This window comes from Meles meles, chromosome 6 (genome assembly GCF_922984935.1).
Source record: "Meles meles chromosome 6, mMelMel3.1 paternal haplotype, whole genome shotgun sequence".
NCBI classification, from domain to species: Eukaryota; Metazoa; Chordata; class Mammalia; order Carnivora; family Mustelidae; genus Meles; species Meles meles.
In genome coordinates this window covers 65978114-65995711 of record NC_060071.1, presented here as the reverse complement: position 1 = coordinate 65995711, position 17598 = coordinate 65978114, and the positions used below count along the sequence as shown (strand labels likewise).

General features: G+C 40.2%; 1 protein-coding gene across 1 annotated transcript in view; it reads right to left on the bottom strand.

The window, feature by feature from the left end:
• SNAP23 (synaptosome associated protein 23) overlaps nt 1-17155 on the bottom strand; it is a 37749-nt gene extending 20594 nt beyond the window's left edge. Inside the window, exon 1 of the mRNA XM_046007615.1 lies at nt 17058-17155. The gene's annotated coding sequence lies outside the window, so the exon portion shown is untranslated. The remainder of the gene's footprint in view (nt 1-17057) is intronic.
• Nucleotides 17156-17598: the final 443 nt, after the last annotated feature.

Below are 17598 nucleotides of genomic sequence, written 5' to 3'. Positions count from 1 at the left end.
AATTCTACTCCTGGACCTGATTCCTGCCAAGTACAGGTCAGTATATCTTCCCATTCTAGTAAAAATGAGCAAAACCTCCTCATAGGTTCAAAGAGAGGCTTGAATATAAAACTGACCTCTGTCAAATGAGCAGATACCAAGAGCCTACCTTCTAATGATAAAGAGAAAGAAAGAGAGAAAGAAAGATACCTACATACATACAGCTGGGAGGTAGATATTAAGAATCAATCCTGGCATGGCTATGGGCTCATTTTGAGGGACACACCCACTGGTGAAATCAAAGTGCTGCCTAGTACTTCCTTTTTTCTCTCCTCAGCAGATGGCACACAAGACAAGAAACAGACTTATGTAAAGTTCTCACATGTCTGACAGGCTGACATCGGGACACAGCTGCCTAAGACCTCTACTCTGGATTCTTGAGGGTGTTGAACACATGGTTACAGTAAATGGGAGCAAGAGAGACAAAGCAGAATTGTAAGGGGGAAGGACAAAGCAACAACATTCCCCAGGCTTTTCTTAGCCTTTACTAAATTGCTCAGAAGTGTCAGGCAGGGTGCAACCTAGAATTAGCTATACAGCTTTACTCATATTTATTATTATCTTCAGAAGTTTTTCTTATGAAGTCAGGAAAAGGCTATCCAGGATATCGCAGTAAAGACAATTAGAGGTGGGAGAGGGGAAGGAAAATAAAATGTTGTTTGACACAAATATCCCATTAAACTTACTGTTCTTAGATATAACCTAATAATTAAATATCTGTGTCAGTTTTTCAATGCTCCCAGAACCTAATATACTATGTTAATTGTGAGAATAGTATATGCTCCCTTTGAGAGGAAACTGCAAGATTTTCTCCAATGCTATTACAACATATCTTCCTTACTATGGTTCATTTGGGCTTTCTAGAAGACTCCCAGTTTACCTTAATTTCTTTTTATAAACTTTGGGGGGAGTGGGGAAGAAGAAATATTCACTGAGTACCTACTATGTGTCCTAGACCTTACTAAGTACTTATATACATCATTATCTTTATTTTTTATTTTTTTTTAATTTTTTTAAAGATTTTATTTATTTATATGATAGACAGAGATCACAAGTAGGCAGAGAGGCGGGCAGAGAGGCAGGCAGAGAGAGAGAGGGGTAAGCAAGCTTCCCTGCTGAGCAGAGAGCTCAATACGGGGCTCGATCCCAGGACCCTGGGACCATGAGCTGAGCTGAAGCCAGAGGTTTTAACCCACTGAGCCACCCAGGCACCCCCATCATTATCTTTATTATACCAGTTTACAGATGGGGAAACTAAGGCTCAAGTAAGTAATTTGCCCAAGGTGACTGACTCAGTAAAGGGCAGATTCATTACTCAAATTTGGATATTCTGAAACCAAAGATAGCTCATGGTTTAGGAACTAGTCTCAACTGTTGGGTTCATGGGGCGCCTGGGTGGCTCAGTGGGTTAAGCCTCTGACTTCAGCTCAGGTCATGATCTCAGGGTCCTGGCATCGAGCCCCACATTGGACTCTCTGCTCAGCAGGGAGCCTGCTTCCCCACCCCCTCTCTTTGCCTGCTAATGATCTCTGTCAAATAAATAAATAAAATCTTGGGGCACCTGGGTGGCTCAGTGGGTTAAAGCTCTGCCTTCGGCTCAGGTCATGATCCCAGGGTCCTGGGATCAAGCCCCGCATCAGGCTCTCTGCTCAGCATGGAGCCTGCTTCCTCCACTGTCTCTCTCTGCCCGCCTCTCTGCCTATTTGTGATCTCTGTCAAATAAATAAATAAATAAAATCTTTAAAAAAAAAAAAAAGAAAAGGAAGCGTGCTGGGCCCATAACTGTTGGGTGCATCTTCCCTTAACAAACAGCATAAGATCTGCTGAATATCAGAAAACAGACTAACTACCCTACCTGATAGTTCATTTCAAAATTTAAGATGCCTTTTTTTTTAAGATTTATTTATTTATTTTTGGGAGTAGGGGCAGAGGGAGAGGGAGAGAGAATTTCAAGTAGACTCTCTGCTGAGTGTGGATCCCAGTGTGGGACTCAATCTCACAACCCTGAGATCATGACCAGAGCTGAAACCAAGAGTCAGACATTTAAGTGACTAAGCCACCCACGCACCCCTAAGATGTCTTCTATAATAAAACCATAAGAACTCTTCAAAAGAGTCACAGTTAGTTAAATTAAAGGAAGAACTGGGGCGCCTGGCTGGCTTAGTTAGTAGAGCAATGGACTCTAGATCTCATGGTTGTGAGTTCAAGTCCCACACTGGGTGTAGTGATTACTTAAATCAACAAAGATATTGCTTTCCTTGGCAACTAAGCAAAAAAAAAAAAAAAAAAAAAAAAGCATCTTGTAGAACCTGAAATTATTTAAATTTAGAAAATGAAACTAATACTATTGGGAAGAAGGAATACAAAGAAAAAAGTCTTAGAACTAAGTCAACAGGAGATCCATGTCTTCACTGATAAAAATGGGGATATGTTAGGAAGTAATAAAAGAAACAGCACTTTAGATCACCCTCAATTCCAGGGTCCTGCCTAGACCAATATAGGAAAGATTTTATAAAACATTTTATACTGGAAAGCAAAGATTTTGCATTAAAATATTCTACTTAGTTCATTACTTCTTCTCTTAAAATTAATCCTAATGTAAGTTGCTCTACAACTTACACCATGTAGTTTACTGTAGGATAAAAAATTTGTGATTCTCTTTGGTATATTTTGGTTAGACTTTCATGGTAATCAATGTATTGACAGCAAGTGCAAATTTCTGTTCATAGCAGGCTAGCACAGTGGTGAGTAGCAGGAACTCCAGCATTCAAATTCTGACCCCAAAATGTATCAGCTGTATGACCTTAGGCAAGTTAGCTAAACCCACTATGATTTAGTTTCTACATTTGTAAAATGGAGATAATAGGCCCTTTTGGTGAGGATTAAAAAAAGATGATCCACACAAAGCGCTTATTATTAGTGCATGATACATGGCTAATATTCATGTCAGCCATTACTTTATTATTAGGGAAGCAGAAAAAAATAGGCAAAAGAAAACCAAAACAGCAATGTTAAGTGTAAGTGACATTAACGTAAATGCTACTAAATATTAATTCTTCTATCTGTAAGGCTAGATTTTAATATTAAAGTTGATAATACCATATGAGCCATATACCTGAACTTCATGCCAGCCATGAGTCTGCGTATGTCAAGACATACTAGACAGTTTTAAATTAAACCAAGTTTCTGGTTGATTGGTACTTATCTAGACAAATATACATATAGCTTTGCATGTCTAAAAAGTTAAAGACTGCCTAAAATGTTTGTTTTTTTTTTTTTATCCTGGCTAAGGTTAGCAAACACAAAACCACACAAAATGGCGACGGTCAGTATATGAAGTAAACAAAGTAAGACGTAAAATAATCAAATACTTGCTATAAAAAAAAAATAAGGTAGAAAAAAAAGGTAGAAAAAAGTCTAGGAGGGAATCATTAAAATATAACCAATAGCTATGGTGGTAGAATTAAAAGTGATTTTTCTTCTTTTCCCAATTTACAAAATAGTTTGTAATGTAGTTATACTACTTTTAAAATTCATACATTTATTTTCATCATAAAATATGACAGCTTAAGGGCACCTGGGTGGCTCAGTTGGTTACATGTCTGCCTTCAGCTCAGGTCATGATCCCAGATCCTGGAATCTGAGCCCTGGGTATGGCTCCCTGTTCAGTGGGGAGTCTGCTTCTCTCTCTCTCCCTGCCCACCCCCCACTTTTGCTTCCCCCACCTCCACTCGTGCTCCCTCTAGCTCCCTTGCTCTCACTTCCTCTCAAATAAATAAATAAATAAATAAAGTCTTTAGAAATATATGATAGCGGGTGCCTGGGTGGCTCAGTGGGTTGGGCCTCTGCTTTCGGCTTGGGTCATGGTCTCGGGGTCCTGGGATTGAGGTCTGCATTGGGCTCTCTGCTCGGCAGGGAGCCTGCTTCCCCCTCTCTCTCTGCCTGCCTCTCTGCCTACTTGTGTCCTCTCTCTGTCTGTCAAATAAATAAATAAAATCTTTAAAAATTATATATGATAGCTTATGACAAACAAGAAAGCAGATTTATAAGACTGAAGAAAACAAAGACAAGGAATTAATTTTAGACCCCATTTCATAAGCATAATTATGAATTCTTAGCCTCTCTTGAGAGAAATCTTCTGTTGGCACATATTCAAAGTAAATGTAAGTTTGCAGAAACATATTCATTCATTAACAGATGATCACCATTCCAAAGCACAAAGGTATGGAAATAATACAGAACAATTTGTCCTGAATGTTCGGCTAACAGATGGCTAGAGCAAAGGCCCTTGCTAAAGTTCAGCTGGGAATCCTATTTCATTCACATTAGGTGATGGAAATGGGTTCTAATGAGTTCTGAATAAGTCTTTAGTACTTTCATGGCAAAATACTAAGAGGTAGATAAAAGAGGGCCCCACACAGAAGCAGAGAACTTAGCTGGAATAAAGACTTTATAACTTCATCGTGGAATATAAGCAATCTCCTGTCACGGCCCCTCACCTTCAGTGTATTCTCTTTCTCAAGCCTCCTACCAATCATCAACCTCCTCAGGGATTCAAAGAAAACATATGAAATTAGAAACCATTTAAAAGGTAACCTGTAGGATGTGCTTTAAAATAATTCAGAGGTGGGTAAATGGGTGGGAGAACAGAGGAAACAAGATTGGCCATGACTGATGAAGCTGGTGAATAATACAGGAAAGTGTCATCATGCTACTTTCTCAACTTTTTCTTATGCAAGAATTCAACATATATGACAGTTCTTTAAAATGGCAGGTAACTGGGGTGCCAGAGTGGCTCAGTGGGTTAAGTCTCTGCCTTTGGCGCAGGTCATGATCTCAGGGTCCTGGGATGGAGCCCCGCATCGAGCTCTCTGCTAGCAGAGAGCCTGCTTCCCCCTCTCTCTGCCTGCTGCTCTTCCTACTTGTGATCTCTCTCTCTCTCTGTCCAATAAATAAATAAAATCTTTTAAACAAATAAATAAAAGGGCAAGTTAACATTTTAAGGATACCTGAGTGGCTCAGTCAGTTGAGTGGCTGCCTTAGGCTCAGGTCATGATCCCAGGGTCCTGGGATCAAGTCCCACATCAGGCTCCCTGATCAACTGGGAGCCTGCTTCTCTCTCTCCCTCTTCCTGCTACTCCCTCTGCTTGTGCTCTCGCTCTCTCTCTCTGTCAAATAAATAAATAAATAACTTTTAAAAAAAGTCACGTAACTTTTTAATAGTCATTACTCACCATTTTGTAAGTCTAGATAGTGAGTAAAGGACTGAGATGAATCACAGTAACAACTACAAGTTAACACTTACAAAGCACTATACATGCACAAAGCACTATTTTTTTAAAAAGATTTTATTTATTTCTTTGAGAGAGAAAGAGTGTGAGCACAGGGATGGGGGTGGGGTGGGGAGCAGAAGGAGATGGATAGAATCTTAAGCAGGCTTCACACCCAGCACAGAGTCCAAAGCAGGGCTCGATCTCACAACCCTGAGATAATGACCTGAACTAAAATCAGGAGTTGGACACTTAAGCAACTGAGTCACCCAGGCACCCCCTGATGCAAGACACTATTCTAAGAAATTAAAACACACACACACACACACACACACACTCATTATTTAATCCTTAAAACACTTAGTCTATCCAGCTGCTATAACAAAAAATATAGAGAGTTGGTAGTTTATTAACAACAGAAATGTATTTGTCACAGCTCTGGAGGCAGAAGTCTGAGCTCAAGGTGCCTGCATTGGTCACATTCTCATCACAGCCCTCTTTCTGGTACAAAACTGATGCCTTATATGGTGGAAGGGACTAGGGAGTTCTCTGGAGGTCCCCCCTTTTACAATTTTATTTATTTATTGGACAGGGAGAAGCAGGCTCCCCACTGAGCAGGAAGCCCGATGTGGGGTGGGATCATGACCTGAGCCAAATGCAGACCATTACCTGACTGAGACACCCAGGGGCCCCTGGAGCCTGTTTTATAAGGCGCTAATGCCATCCATGAGGACTCCACCTTCAGGGCTTAAGCACCTCCACATAATACCATCACACCAGGAATTAGGATTTCAAGAAACATTCAGACCATAGCAAACACTATTTAATTCCACATTTACAGATGTAGGAACTAAGGAACAGTGAGGTTAAGCAACTTTTGCAAGGTCATATAGTAGATCCAGGTTCCAATGTAGGTAGACCGATACAGAGCATGTGTTTTCAATCACTATTACACACAATAAAAAGAGTAGAGAGACACAATATCAAATCATTCAAATGTGTAGCAGTTTTGCCAAGAAAAGTATATATATGAAGTTCTGCCTTCCCCTTTTCAAGTAGCAAGTCTAACTTCAGTTAGAGTTAGAACAGTGGTTCCCAGTCTTGGCTACACATAATCACCTGGAGGCCCAAGCTGCACCACAGACTAATTAAATCAAAAACTCTGGGGGTTAGTGCCAGTTGATTTTAAACATTCCCAGATGACTCCAATGAGCAGCCAATGTTGAAAACCACTGTTTTAGGTGAAAGTTGTTTTGTTTTGTTTTTTTTTAATGTATAACCAGGTACTAACGGATGATATCCTACCCCTGTTATAATTCTGGTACCTAATGGAGGAAAAACATACCATTTAACAATGCAGGACAAGAACTCAGGCTTCAATAGATTAAGCATTGAATTACATGTCACCCAGCAATTACATTCCTATGTATATTAGAGACAAATGAAAACACATGTCCACATAAAAACCTGTACACAAATGTTTAAAGCAGCATTATTGCTAACAGCCAAAAAGCAGAAAACACCCAAACACCCAAATGTCCATACAATGGAGTATCATTCAGTCATAAAAGGGAATGTTACATGCTACAACACGTATGAGGCTAGAAAGCATTAATCTAATTGAACTGGATACAAAAGACCTCATACTGTATGATTCATTTATGTGAAATGTCCAGAATAGGTAAACCCTATTTAAAAGTAGATTAGTGATTGCCAGAGGATAGGGGAAAGGCAGAACAGGACTGACTACCAACAGATATAGGGTTTGTTTTGGAGGTGATGGAAATGTTCTGGAATTAGTAGTCATGGTTGCACAGCATTATGAATATACCAAAAGCCACTAAATTGTATACTTTAAATGGCAAACTTTACATTATGTGAATTATGTCTCAATTTCTAAAAATGGAAAAAAATGACTTAAGGATGGAGAAAGAATATTTGAAAGGAGAGAACAGTTAAGGAAAAGAAAACAGTATGAATAAGAATGAAAAGGAAGATAAAAGGAAAAAATTAATTTTGTAGCTTTTCTCATGCCCAACAATTTTCTGCAACAAAACCCCATTTAGTTAAAATAAATGATAGTAGCTATATAGTACGCACCACTGAAATGTCCCTTCTTGAAAAAGAAAAATGGTGGTTGGAAAACAGGACAGAACAACCATATTAAGAAATACACCTGATGAGTGATCCGAAGGGGCACATGCACCCGAATGTTCATAGCAGCAATATCCACAATAGCCAAATTATGGAAAGAGCCTAGATGACCATCAACAGATAAATGGATAAAGAAGATGTGGTGTGTACACACACACACACACACACACACACACACACACACACACACACACAATGGAATACTATACAGCCATTAAAAACACATCATCTTGCCATTTTTTAAAAAAATATTTTATTTATTTATTTGACAGAGAGAGAGGTCACAAGTAGGCAGAGAGGCAGGCAGAGAGAGAGGGAGAAACAGGCTCCTCACTGAGCAGAGAGCCTGATGCGGGGCCTGATCCCAGGACCCTGAGATCATGACCTGAACCGAAGGCAGAGGCTTAAACCACTGAGCCACCCAGGCACCCCATCATCTTGCCATCTGCAATGATGTAGACTGAAATAGATGCTATTTTGTTAAGCAAAATAAGTCAATCAGTGAAAGACAATTATATGATCTACTGATATGAGGAATTTGAGAAACTAGACAGAGGATCATAGGGGAAGGGAAGGAAAAAATGAAACAATATGAAACTAGAAAGGGAAACAAACTGTAAGAGACTCTTAATCTTAGGAAACAAACTGAGGGTTGCTGGAGGGGAGGCGGGTGGGAGGACGGGGTGGCTGGGTGATGGACACTGGGGAGGGTATGTGCTATGGCGAGTGCTGTGAATTGTGTAAGACTGATGAATCACAGACCTGTACTCCTGAAACAAATAATACATTGTATGTTAGTTAAAAAAAAAAAAAAAAAGAAGAAAGAAAAGAGAAAAAAAATACACATGATGTACTTCTTAGTATACTAAGATTCAAGTACAGGGGTGCCTGGGTCACTCAGTGGGTTAAAGCCTCTCTCTTCGGCGTGGGTTGTGATCCCAGGGTCCTGGGATCAAGCCCCGCGTTGGGCCCTCTGCTCAGTGGGGAGCCTGTTTCCTCCTCTCTCTCTGCCTGCCTCTCTGCCTACTTGTGATCTCTGTCAAATAAATAAATAATATCTTTAGGGGTGCCTGGGTGGCTCGGTGGGTTAAGCCTCTGACTTTGGCTCGGGTCATGATCTCAGGGTCCTGGGATAGAGCCCCACATCGGGCTCTGTGCTCCGCGGGGAGCCTGCTTCTTCCTCTTTCTCTCTCTGCCTGCCTCTCTGCCTACTTGTCATCTGTGTCTGCCAAATAAATAAAATAAATAAATAAATAAATAAATAATATCTTTAAAAAAAAAAAAAGATTTAAGAATAGTCTGTGTTTGGAATTCCGAAAACATGTCATTCCATATCTTTAAAAATGAAAGAGTCCAATTTTCTTTCTTGCAATGAGAGAAAAAAATGTTTTTAACTGGCACTTCTGACTATTATTAATAACTAATGCAAGAGAAACTGAAACCTAAATAAGGGAACATCAAGGTCAGATACACTAACATATATCTGAAAATGCTGAGCTCTTTTTGGAGACTTAAAATGGTCATTATACAGGTTATACACTACTATTTTCTATCAATAAATCTTAATGCCACATTAAAAAATATGTATGGTTTAAAAACTAAATGCCAAAAATGTAAATGTCCACCCAGCTTAAATGAGATGGACTGAAAATATTTTTTAAAATTTTACAGATAATTTTTGTCTTATACAATAATGTATTTTTCTAAATTTTCTTTAAAAGGACTTTTTTTTTTTAAAGATTTTAATTCCAGTTAGCTAACATACAGTGTTATATTAGTTGCAGGTGTACAACACAGTGATTCAATACCTCACCACGTGCTCATCACAGCAAATGCACTCCTTAATCCCCATTACCTATTTAACGCAACTCCTCACCCCACTCCCGAAATGTTATAAACATACATTGGTTGGGACACCTGGGTGGCACTGTCGGTTGAGCATCCAGCTCTTGGTTTCAGCTCTGGTCATGATCTCATTGGGGGTGAGATCCAGCCCTGCCTGCAGTTCCAGGCTCACTGGGGAATCTGCTTGAAGATGCTCTCCCTCTGCCCCTCCTGCCATTCACATGCTGGCTCTCTCTCACAAATAAATCAATTTTGTGGGGAAGAAAAGAACTCAAAGATCAGGACTTTCAAATTTTTAAATAAATAAATCTTATAAAAAAGAAAACCCAATCACTGGTTTTGTAGATAGGTTTCAGAATACTCTATAAGTTCATTAACAGCAAATCTATACAATAACTATAAGCCTTTGATAATGAAAAACTCTAAAAGATAAAAAATGTTGCAAGCTCCAAATGACACAAGAAATAGTGCACCCAGGACGTCTGTGGGTATTTCAATTCCCATTCCTATAAAATTAAAGCTTTCTTAACCACGGTTTAGGAAAGTAAAATGCTGATTTTTAAAAAACCAAAACTCTGGGGCGCTTGGGTGGCTAAGTGGGTTAAGCAACTGTCTTTCACCCGTGACTCTGTGCTCAGCAGGGGGCCTGCTTCTCCCTCTGCCTCTGCCTGCTACTCCCCTTGCCTGTGCTCTCCTGCTCTCTGTCAAACAAATAAAAAAAATCTTTAAAAACAAAACAAAAAAACCCCCAAACTCTCAAGAGATGATGTAATATAGATAAGAAAATTTTAAGTTATTTCTTACTCTGGCTTTTTTCTTTTTCTTTTGTTTATTTTTTAAATATTTTATTTATTTGACAGAGAGAAATCACAACTAGGCAGAGAGGCAGGCAGAGAGAGAGAAGGGGAAGGAGGCTCCCCTGGCAGGATCATGACCACAGCCAAAGGCAAAGGCTTTAACCCCTGTGCCACCCAGGAGCCCCTTGATATCTTCCAATTTTGGATATCATTCATGACCTTCCTACAATGAAGACATTTAGGTCTTAAACCTCCCCATCTTCTATTTTTCTTATTTATCCTTATACTATAGACTGGCTGGCTAATTAAATTCTTGGCTGGAAATCAGAAGTCCTGAAGCAGTGAAAAAAATCTGTTTAACTGTGGCTATCCCAGTCAAATACAGATGACCATAAAATCCTTCCTTCCAAGAATACTTTTATTAATCCCAGGGAACCAAGGTTCCATGGAGCATGACTTGGAAACTACTAGCCTACAGTAATCTCTGCCTGATTAATCAGTCATCTGGGAACAAAGTTTCTGCTCAATTCTCATCTCAGAGAATAGTCTCTAAAAATAAACCTCAGAGATCACTTAGTCCAACTTCTTTACACTAAGGGAATAAAAAGCAGTACTTCTGGCTCTCAGGCTCTTTGCATAATACAGAATCCCTTCTGAGGGAGGGGGGTGGTCCTTCCTGGAACAGACCTGATGGTAACTGAGGAGAAGGCAGTTGTTTGCAGAGGCCTGGGACCTCAGAAGGTCCCAGACGAAAACCCAACTGAAGAGGAAAACTAGACAAAGGTTGTCAGAAGGGAATGTGGGGCCGCCTGAGTGGCTCAGTCGGTTAAGCATTTGCCTTCGGCTCAGGTCATGATCCTGGGGTCCTGGGATCGAGCCCCGTGTCAGGCTCTCTGCTCGGCGAGAAGCGTGCTTCCCCATCTCTGCTTGCCTCTCTGCCTACCTGTGATCTCTCTTTCTGTCAAATAAAAATTTTAAAAATCTTAAAAAAAAAAAAAAAAGAAAGAAGAGAATATAGTGACATCTAGCTACGGTGACTGCCCCCAAAGAGTTGAGAGTTCCCTTATGCTGATGGATGGCGAGTCAGCAGTCTGGTAGCCTGAAAGCTTAGCAGAAAGAGATCCTAGTCCCAGAATACACCCCTCTTAATTCATTCCACAAACATTTTTCAAGGATCTGCAATCAAGTAAGGGAACATACTGTGATATCAAGAAAACTACCCTCCTTTCTTTTTAAATGTGTATTTTATGATACGCTGTAGTTAGAATATGGAAAATAAAGCACTCTTCTCCACTGCCTCTAAATATATACAGTTTCCAGCCTTTTTAGTTTTCTAGTTGTTTTGTGTATACAAATCCTGCCTGTCTACAAGACTAAAGTCTTCTTAGCTTAAGGCTAAGAGTACCCCAACTAATGTCAAGGCTGAATTGAGCTGAAAATGATTGCAGTTACTATTAATTCTCCTATGACTAAACTTGCTACTTCTAGATTAGGTGAGATAATTTAATAAATGGTGCTGAATGAACATAATGTAGTTTTAATGAGTATGTAGTATATAGTACGTAGTATAATGTCTGTCTGAGCTCAGACAGACCCTGAGTTCATCCTAGATCTGATACCAGGCAATGTACTTAGCCTATTCAAGTCTCAGTTTCCTTGTTCATTAGGGTAACAGTTCTAGGGGCGCCTGGGTGGCTCAGTGGGTTAAAGCCTCTGCCTTCAGCTCAGATTATGATCCTGGGGTCCTGGGATCGAGCCCCACATCGGGCTCTCTGCTCTCTGCATACCTGTGATCTCTGTCTGTCAAATAAATAAAATGTTTAAAAAAAATAAAAAGGGTAACAGTTCTACCTCCCAATGCTGTTTCAGAAATGAATTAATGTATGTGAAGTGTTTAGCACAGTGCTCATGTTACTTATGTTCTCTATCTGTGGTATTCGAGAGGCTAATCAAAAAGTTACTAGGTGAACTTAGAATCAGAGCCAAAATACTTTGGATGGTTGGGATGAATATTTTATTCAAGCAGGGTAAGCCTTGCCAGTCATCCCCACCTCACACTTGTGTATCATGTCATGCTGTATCTAGTACCTCTTTCTTAAAGACTCTAAATAAAGATGAATAATGGAGAATAAACAGAAAGAATAGAAGAAAGGATTACAGAGAACAAAGCAGAAATTCAGACATGGACCATCACTTATCAGGTAAAAGAATCTAGTTTTTCGGGGCGCTTGGGTGGCTCAGTGGATTAAGCCGCTGCCTTCGGCTCAGGTCATGATCTCAGGGTCTTGAGATTGAGCCCCGCGTCAGGCTCTCTGCTCCACAGGGAGCCTGCTTCCTCCTCTCTCTGCCTGCCTCTCTGCCTACTTGTGATCTCTCTCTCTGCCAAATAAATAAAATAAAATAAAATCTTTAAAAAAAAAAAAAAGAATCTAGTTTTTCTTTAGGAATGTTATGTTTTGCTCTTAGGTCCCATTTTTAAAAAAGATTTACTTATTTATTTGACAGAGAGAGACACAGCAAGAGAGAGAACACAAGCAGGGGGAGTGGAGGTGGGAGAAGCAGACTCCCCACTGAGCAGGGAGCCTGATGCGGGGGTTCGATCCCAGGACCCCAGGATCATGACCTGAGCAGAAGGCAGATGCTTAACCATCTGAGCCATCCAGGCACCCCATGTGTGAACATTTTTAATGTTTCATATTAAAAATGGGATCTAAGGGCGCCTGGGTGGCTCAGTTCTGCCTGAGAAGGAAGGAAGGAAGGATGTTCACACACTAAGTCCAGGTGCACAGTGTTCTAAAATACTCAAAATACTCCAGGTTATGCCAAAAAGAGCCCCTGCTCTGGTTAGGAAATTTAATTCTTTCTAAAGGCATTCAGATGAGAGCTTTATTTATATTAAGGTTAGTTTCCTCCTTTTACTTCCTCTCTTATTTCCTTTCTACTTCCTTCTACAGGAACAATTTTAACCATTTTTATAAAGCTCAAAAACTATGCAAATATAAGAAGTATACCACTGAATCGTATCTATTAAACATCTTGGTTTCAAAGAGCACTGAAGCACATGATTCAAGACAGAAAGCATACTGCTGAGAAAATAACACTAAAAATCAGGAACCAAAAAGATCAAGATTACACTTCAGCTTTACAGAAGTACTGTTTATGACTTAATTGCTGAAGTCCAACATCTAGGTTTCAAGTCCTGCTCAACCCTGGAACTTCCACAATTCTACTCTAACTGACCAGAATATAATCCAAGGAAGGTACATCTATATATTATTATAATCAATTGTATCGACACTGTCTAAAAGAAAGGCTATGGAAGCAGAAAAGTGATGCTCTGTAAGAGTTAAGAAAGAGGCTCAAGAATGAAGCATCCATTCTCCAAGTAGGACAGACATACAATCTGGCAGACTTAACTATGATATCTGCAGAGGAAGACACCAAGTTTGAGGTAGGGACAATTAGCAAGGCTTCACCTTGCCTGTATGAAGTATTTACCCAAGTCATCCAAGTATTTTGGATCTGATTCCAAGTTCACCTAGCAGCTTTCTGGTTAGCTTCTCACATACTCTGATTCGAGGAATTAGATGCCAGAGATAGAGAACAGTAAGCACTCAGGTCCCTGGAAAAGAGTATCTCCCACGCTAGGTTAAAAGAGTGGCATTCTTGGGGCACCTGGGTGGCTCAGTAGGTTAAGCTTCTGACTTCACCAAAGATCATGATCTCAGGGTCCTGGGATCAAGTCCCAGATCAGGCTCAGTCCTCAGCAGGGAGTCTGCTAGTCCCTCCACTCTGCCCCTCCCCCTGTTCATGCTCTTGGTCTCTCTCTCAAATAAATAAATAAATAAAATCTTAAAAAAGAAGAAGAGTAGCATTCTTATTTATACAAAGGGCAAAACAGCACAGTGGTTAAGTGCCTGATACTTGGAGGCATGTTTTTGAATCCTGACTATTGCTTAATTTATTTCTCTGTGCTTCAGTGTTTTTCATTAAATGAGAATATAATGGTTATCTTGAGCATTATAAGGATTGAGTTAATTCATGCTAAAGCATTTAAACCTTGGCTGGTATGCAGTGCTCAATAAAGCTATCACAGTTTTTCATAATTATTAAATACCTCTTGTGATTTTTGATTTGAGAATTGAAATCCAAGCATGATCAACCCTAAAAAAATTATGATTTCAAACTATCAAAGAAGTGTCACAATGTAAGGCCTAAGTAGTCATGTCAGAATATACTATAAGTGTATACAGAGTGGGTAGGGTGGTTTTAAAAGGCAGACAGAATAAACAGGTTTTAAAGCGCTTTGTATATTTTAACCAAGAAGTTTGAACTTTATTTTAAAAGTCTCAAAAGGCCATCTAAAGGTATTTCAATCATCAAAGCATTGTTCAAATAAATTTAAATCCAAGTTACAGACCTCACAAAAATCAAGACGGATGGGGGGATTCCAGAAAAAATATACTTATCAGTGATTTAAATATTTTAGTAGCAGCACAACCCAAACTGAAATCAAAACCAAAATGTCCGTGAATTTAAATGACTGCAAATGGAACACCACCTCCACCACCAATATTACAAAACGAATAGTACATGCTGTTTCCTGGCTCTACAATCCACTTCCTCCAGTTGCTGGAGGCACTGGATCCATCTGTTGTTTCAAGCCTCTATCCACCACAACAAAGAAAAAGATCAGTTCCTTGTCATCTAGTCCTCTTTCAATCTACAGACCTAGAAACGAAATATAGCACTAGAATAAAAAAAGTTCAGCACACCTGAATGCAAGCAACATCATATATTATAAATACTAGAATATGGGTAACACTGAGTACAAACAAAACTAAAAAACAATCTTTCAGAATGTTTTAAGACATGGCACCTAAATTCAGAAGAAAAAAAAGGCAGCTGATGTCACAAAAATGTCAAAGAGCAAACATCCTCTTTTTCCCTTTTGCTATTCTTATCTACTTTCATCTGGTGAAACCAGATAAGTAAGTGTGATAGAATTGTGTTACAACAGTGAATGCCATCACTGAGTTCACAGAATTTTGAAGTCCACTGGACACGTCCAATCTTCACTTTATTTTAAAAATGAGGTTAGTTCCAAAGCAGTATTTTCCAGAGTGCAGAACACGAACACAAGATGATTTCAGCTGTTATGTAAGCAACAGTTACGTACTGAAGTTACGTATTTATTATAATGTGTACTAGAAAAAGTTATACATAAAAACCATGATTTCACAAATTATCAGTTTGGAAAAGAGTAGTATTGAAAACAAGTCTATTAAAAACATGAAATAAAATAACACAGGCGATCTTTTAAAAGGCAAAATTTATGATGGTGGTATGGTTCATGAGGAGTGAAATACTGACAGCTGTCCCATGAACAACAGGGCCTGTTTTTGTTTTGTTTTTTTGCTTCCTTCCTGGTTCAAGGTTGTGTTCTGAATGATTAGAAATGATGTGACCTTTAGTTAAGTGATCCTGTTACTATGCTTAAGCTCATTTAGAGTAAAAGAAGCAAACACTAAGATGCATACAGAAACGCCACTGTTTTGCAGGAAAGAGTGCCATACTGTTAAGAACATAATAGCACAATAAGACTTTGCTATCCTGGAACTGGAATAACAAGAATTTTCTAGTACATATTCACATACCACAAGCACCTTAAAAAAAAAAAAAAAAAAAGCCAACCAAAACAAACAAACAAACAAACCCAAAAGGCTAAGAATGCAATAAATATCTGAGCTGTAAGCTGTTACATGATTATTCTATTTATTTTCACATTTACTGTCAAAGGAGCATGGTAATATGAGCAGAGATGTTTCTCCTAAATATTTCCTAATATTTATATGAATGTGTTCTTTCTCATTACCTCTTGCCAAAGGAATGAATGACAACTGACCATTAGAATGCCTTAAACATCAACTATGACGGTGGAAGAAACATTAATTTTTTAAAAATCTTACTATGAAATTGTTCAAATTTAGATCTCAACGTATTCTAGGTAATGGTGTGCTATGAATTTCAAGTTTGGTTTTCCAAGGTAAGCAAGAACGCTAGAGCATCATTTCTATTTGGTCTTATCTGCCATATTTTCTACTAGCACATCTGAATGCCAGTCTTAAGGGCATAGAGGCAGAGGGAGTAATATTCCTCTCAGTTCTTGAAATATCTGCTACTGTGAAGCTACGTTATTTTCACATGACTGAGAGAACGCTATCAGAAGCTGCCAGTATCCAAACACCCCCTCGTCAATCGTCTCCCTACTTCCTAAAGATGACTAGCAAAAGGCAAAATAATACTCCCTTTTCATTTCCTTTTCCCAACTCTGATGCCTTTCGGTTTCCTCTATCCTCATCTACCTTTCCTAACATTGTGGTGACTAATGATGGGAAAAAAAGGATGAGATGAAACAGCACTTTACAGTACTTACTCTCCACCGTCCCCCTCTCTCCACCGCCCCCTCCCCGCCGTCTCCCGCAACCAACTCCAGCCCGGAATTGTAAAAGTCGGTGTTTCACGGATCCTTTGTGCGCCTACAGTAAAGCCACGGCATAAGGATGGACTTTCCTAGAGAGCATGGACTCTCCAATGACACGAACCTCAGACACCTCCAAACACCTAGTTCAGTTATCTGATCACTGTGGTCACCATACAGTCAATTAACCCCGATCACAGCAACACGGTAGGGGTGGGGAAGGTTTTGAGGAGGGGTCCAACGAACCACCATCCCGCCACCCTTCCTCCGCCGGCCCCACGGTAGTTTCCCCGCGGCTAGTGTCCTTGCTCTGGGCCCGGCCTGCCCAGTCCGGGCCAGAGCACCGCCACTCCTCCCCTTAAGCCCGACTCCACCAAGTTTTAAACCGTCATGATAATACTCTTTCTTCTTGGGACCTGATCCCAATCTTCAACCAGGCTATCTCTCTCAACCCCACTCCTGAAGGCTCACCAAACAGTTCCGGCCACTCCTCTCGCGCCGAAGCCGCTCGGACACCCCCCCACACTGGACCTGGAGCTGAGTCCTCCCAGCGCCTGCGCGCGCCGGACCCACGCGCCTGCGCACTTCACCCGCAGCGCGAGCGCGGACACACCCCTGGAGCTGGAGCCAATCACGGTCTGAGGGGTTTAAATCTCCCTGCCACGCAGGCGGAGAGTCTGGGGACTCACCCGTTAACCGGAAAATTCGAATGCCTCCCAAAGGTGGGAAGTATTTATGCAACAAACATTTGTCAAGGGCAAGGCGTTTGGTAGATGATCGATGAAGAAAAGAAGGAGAAAAGAATGCCTTCCCTGCCTTCCAGGGTCTTTCCGTCTGTCTAGATTGGAAATAGATATGTAAACAAATTATAGTGGATAGAATACAGTGCGTGGTGTTGTAAAGTCCGAGGCCGAGTTGGCGCACAATGAAAACAGCGCCTTATTCTTAGGGGTGCCTGGAAGGGTTCCCAAAGGAAGTGACTTTTCAATCAGGAAGGCTAAGTAGGAGTTCT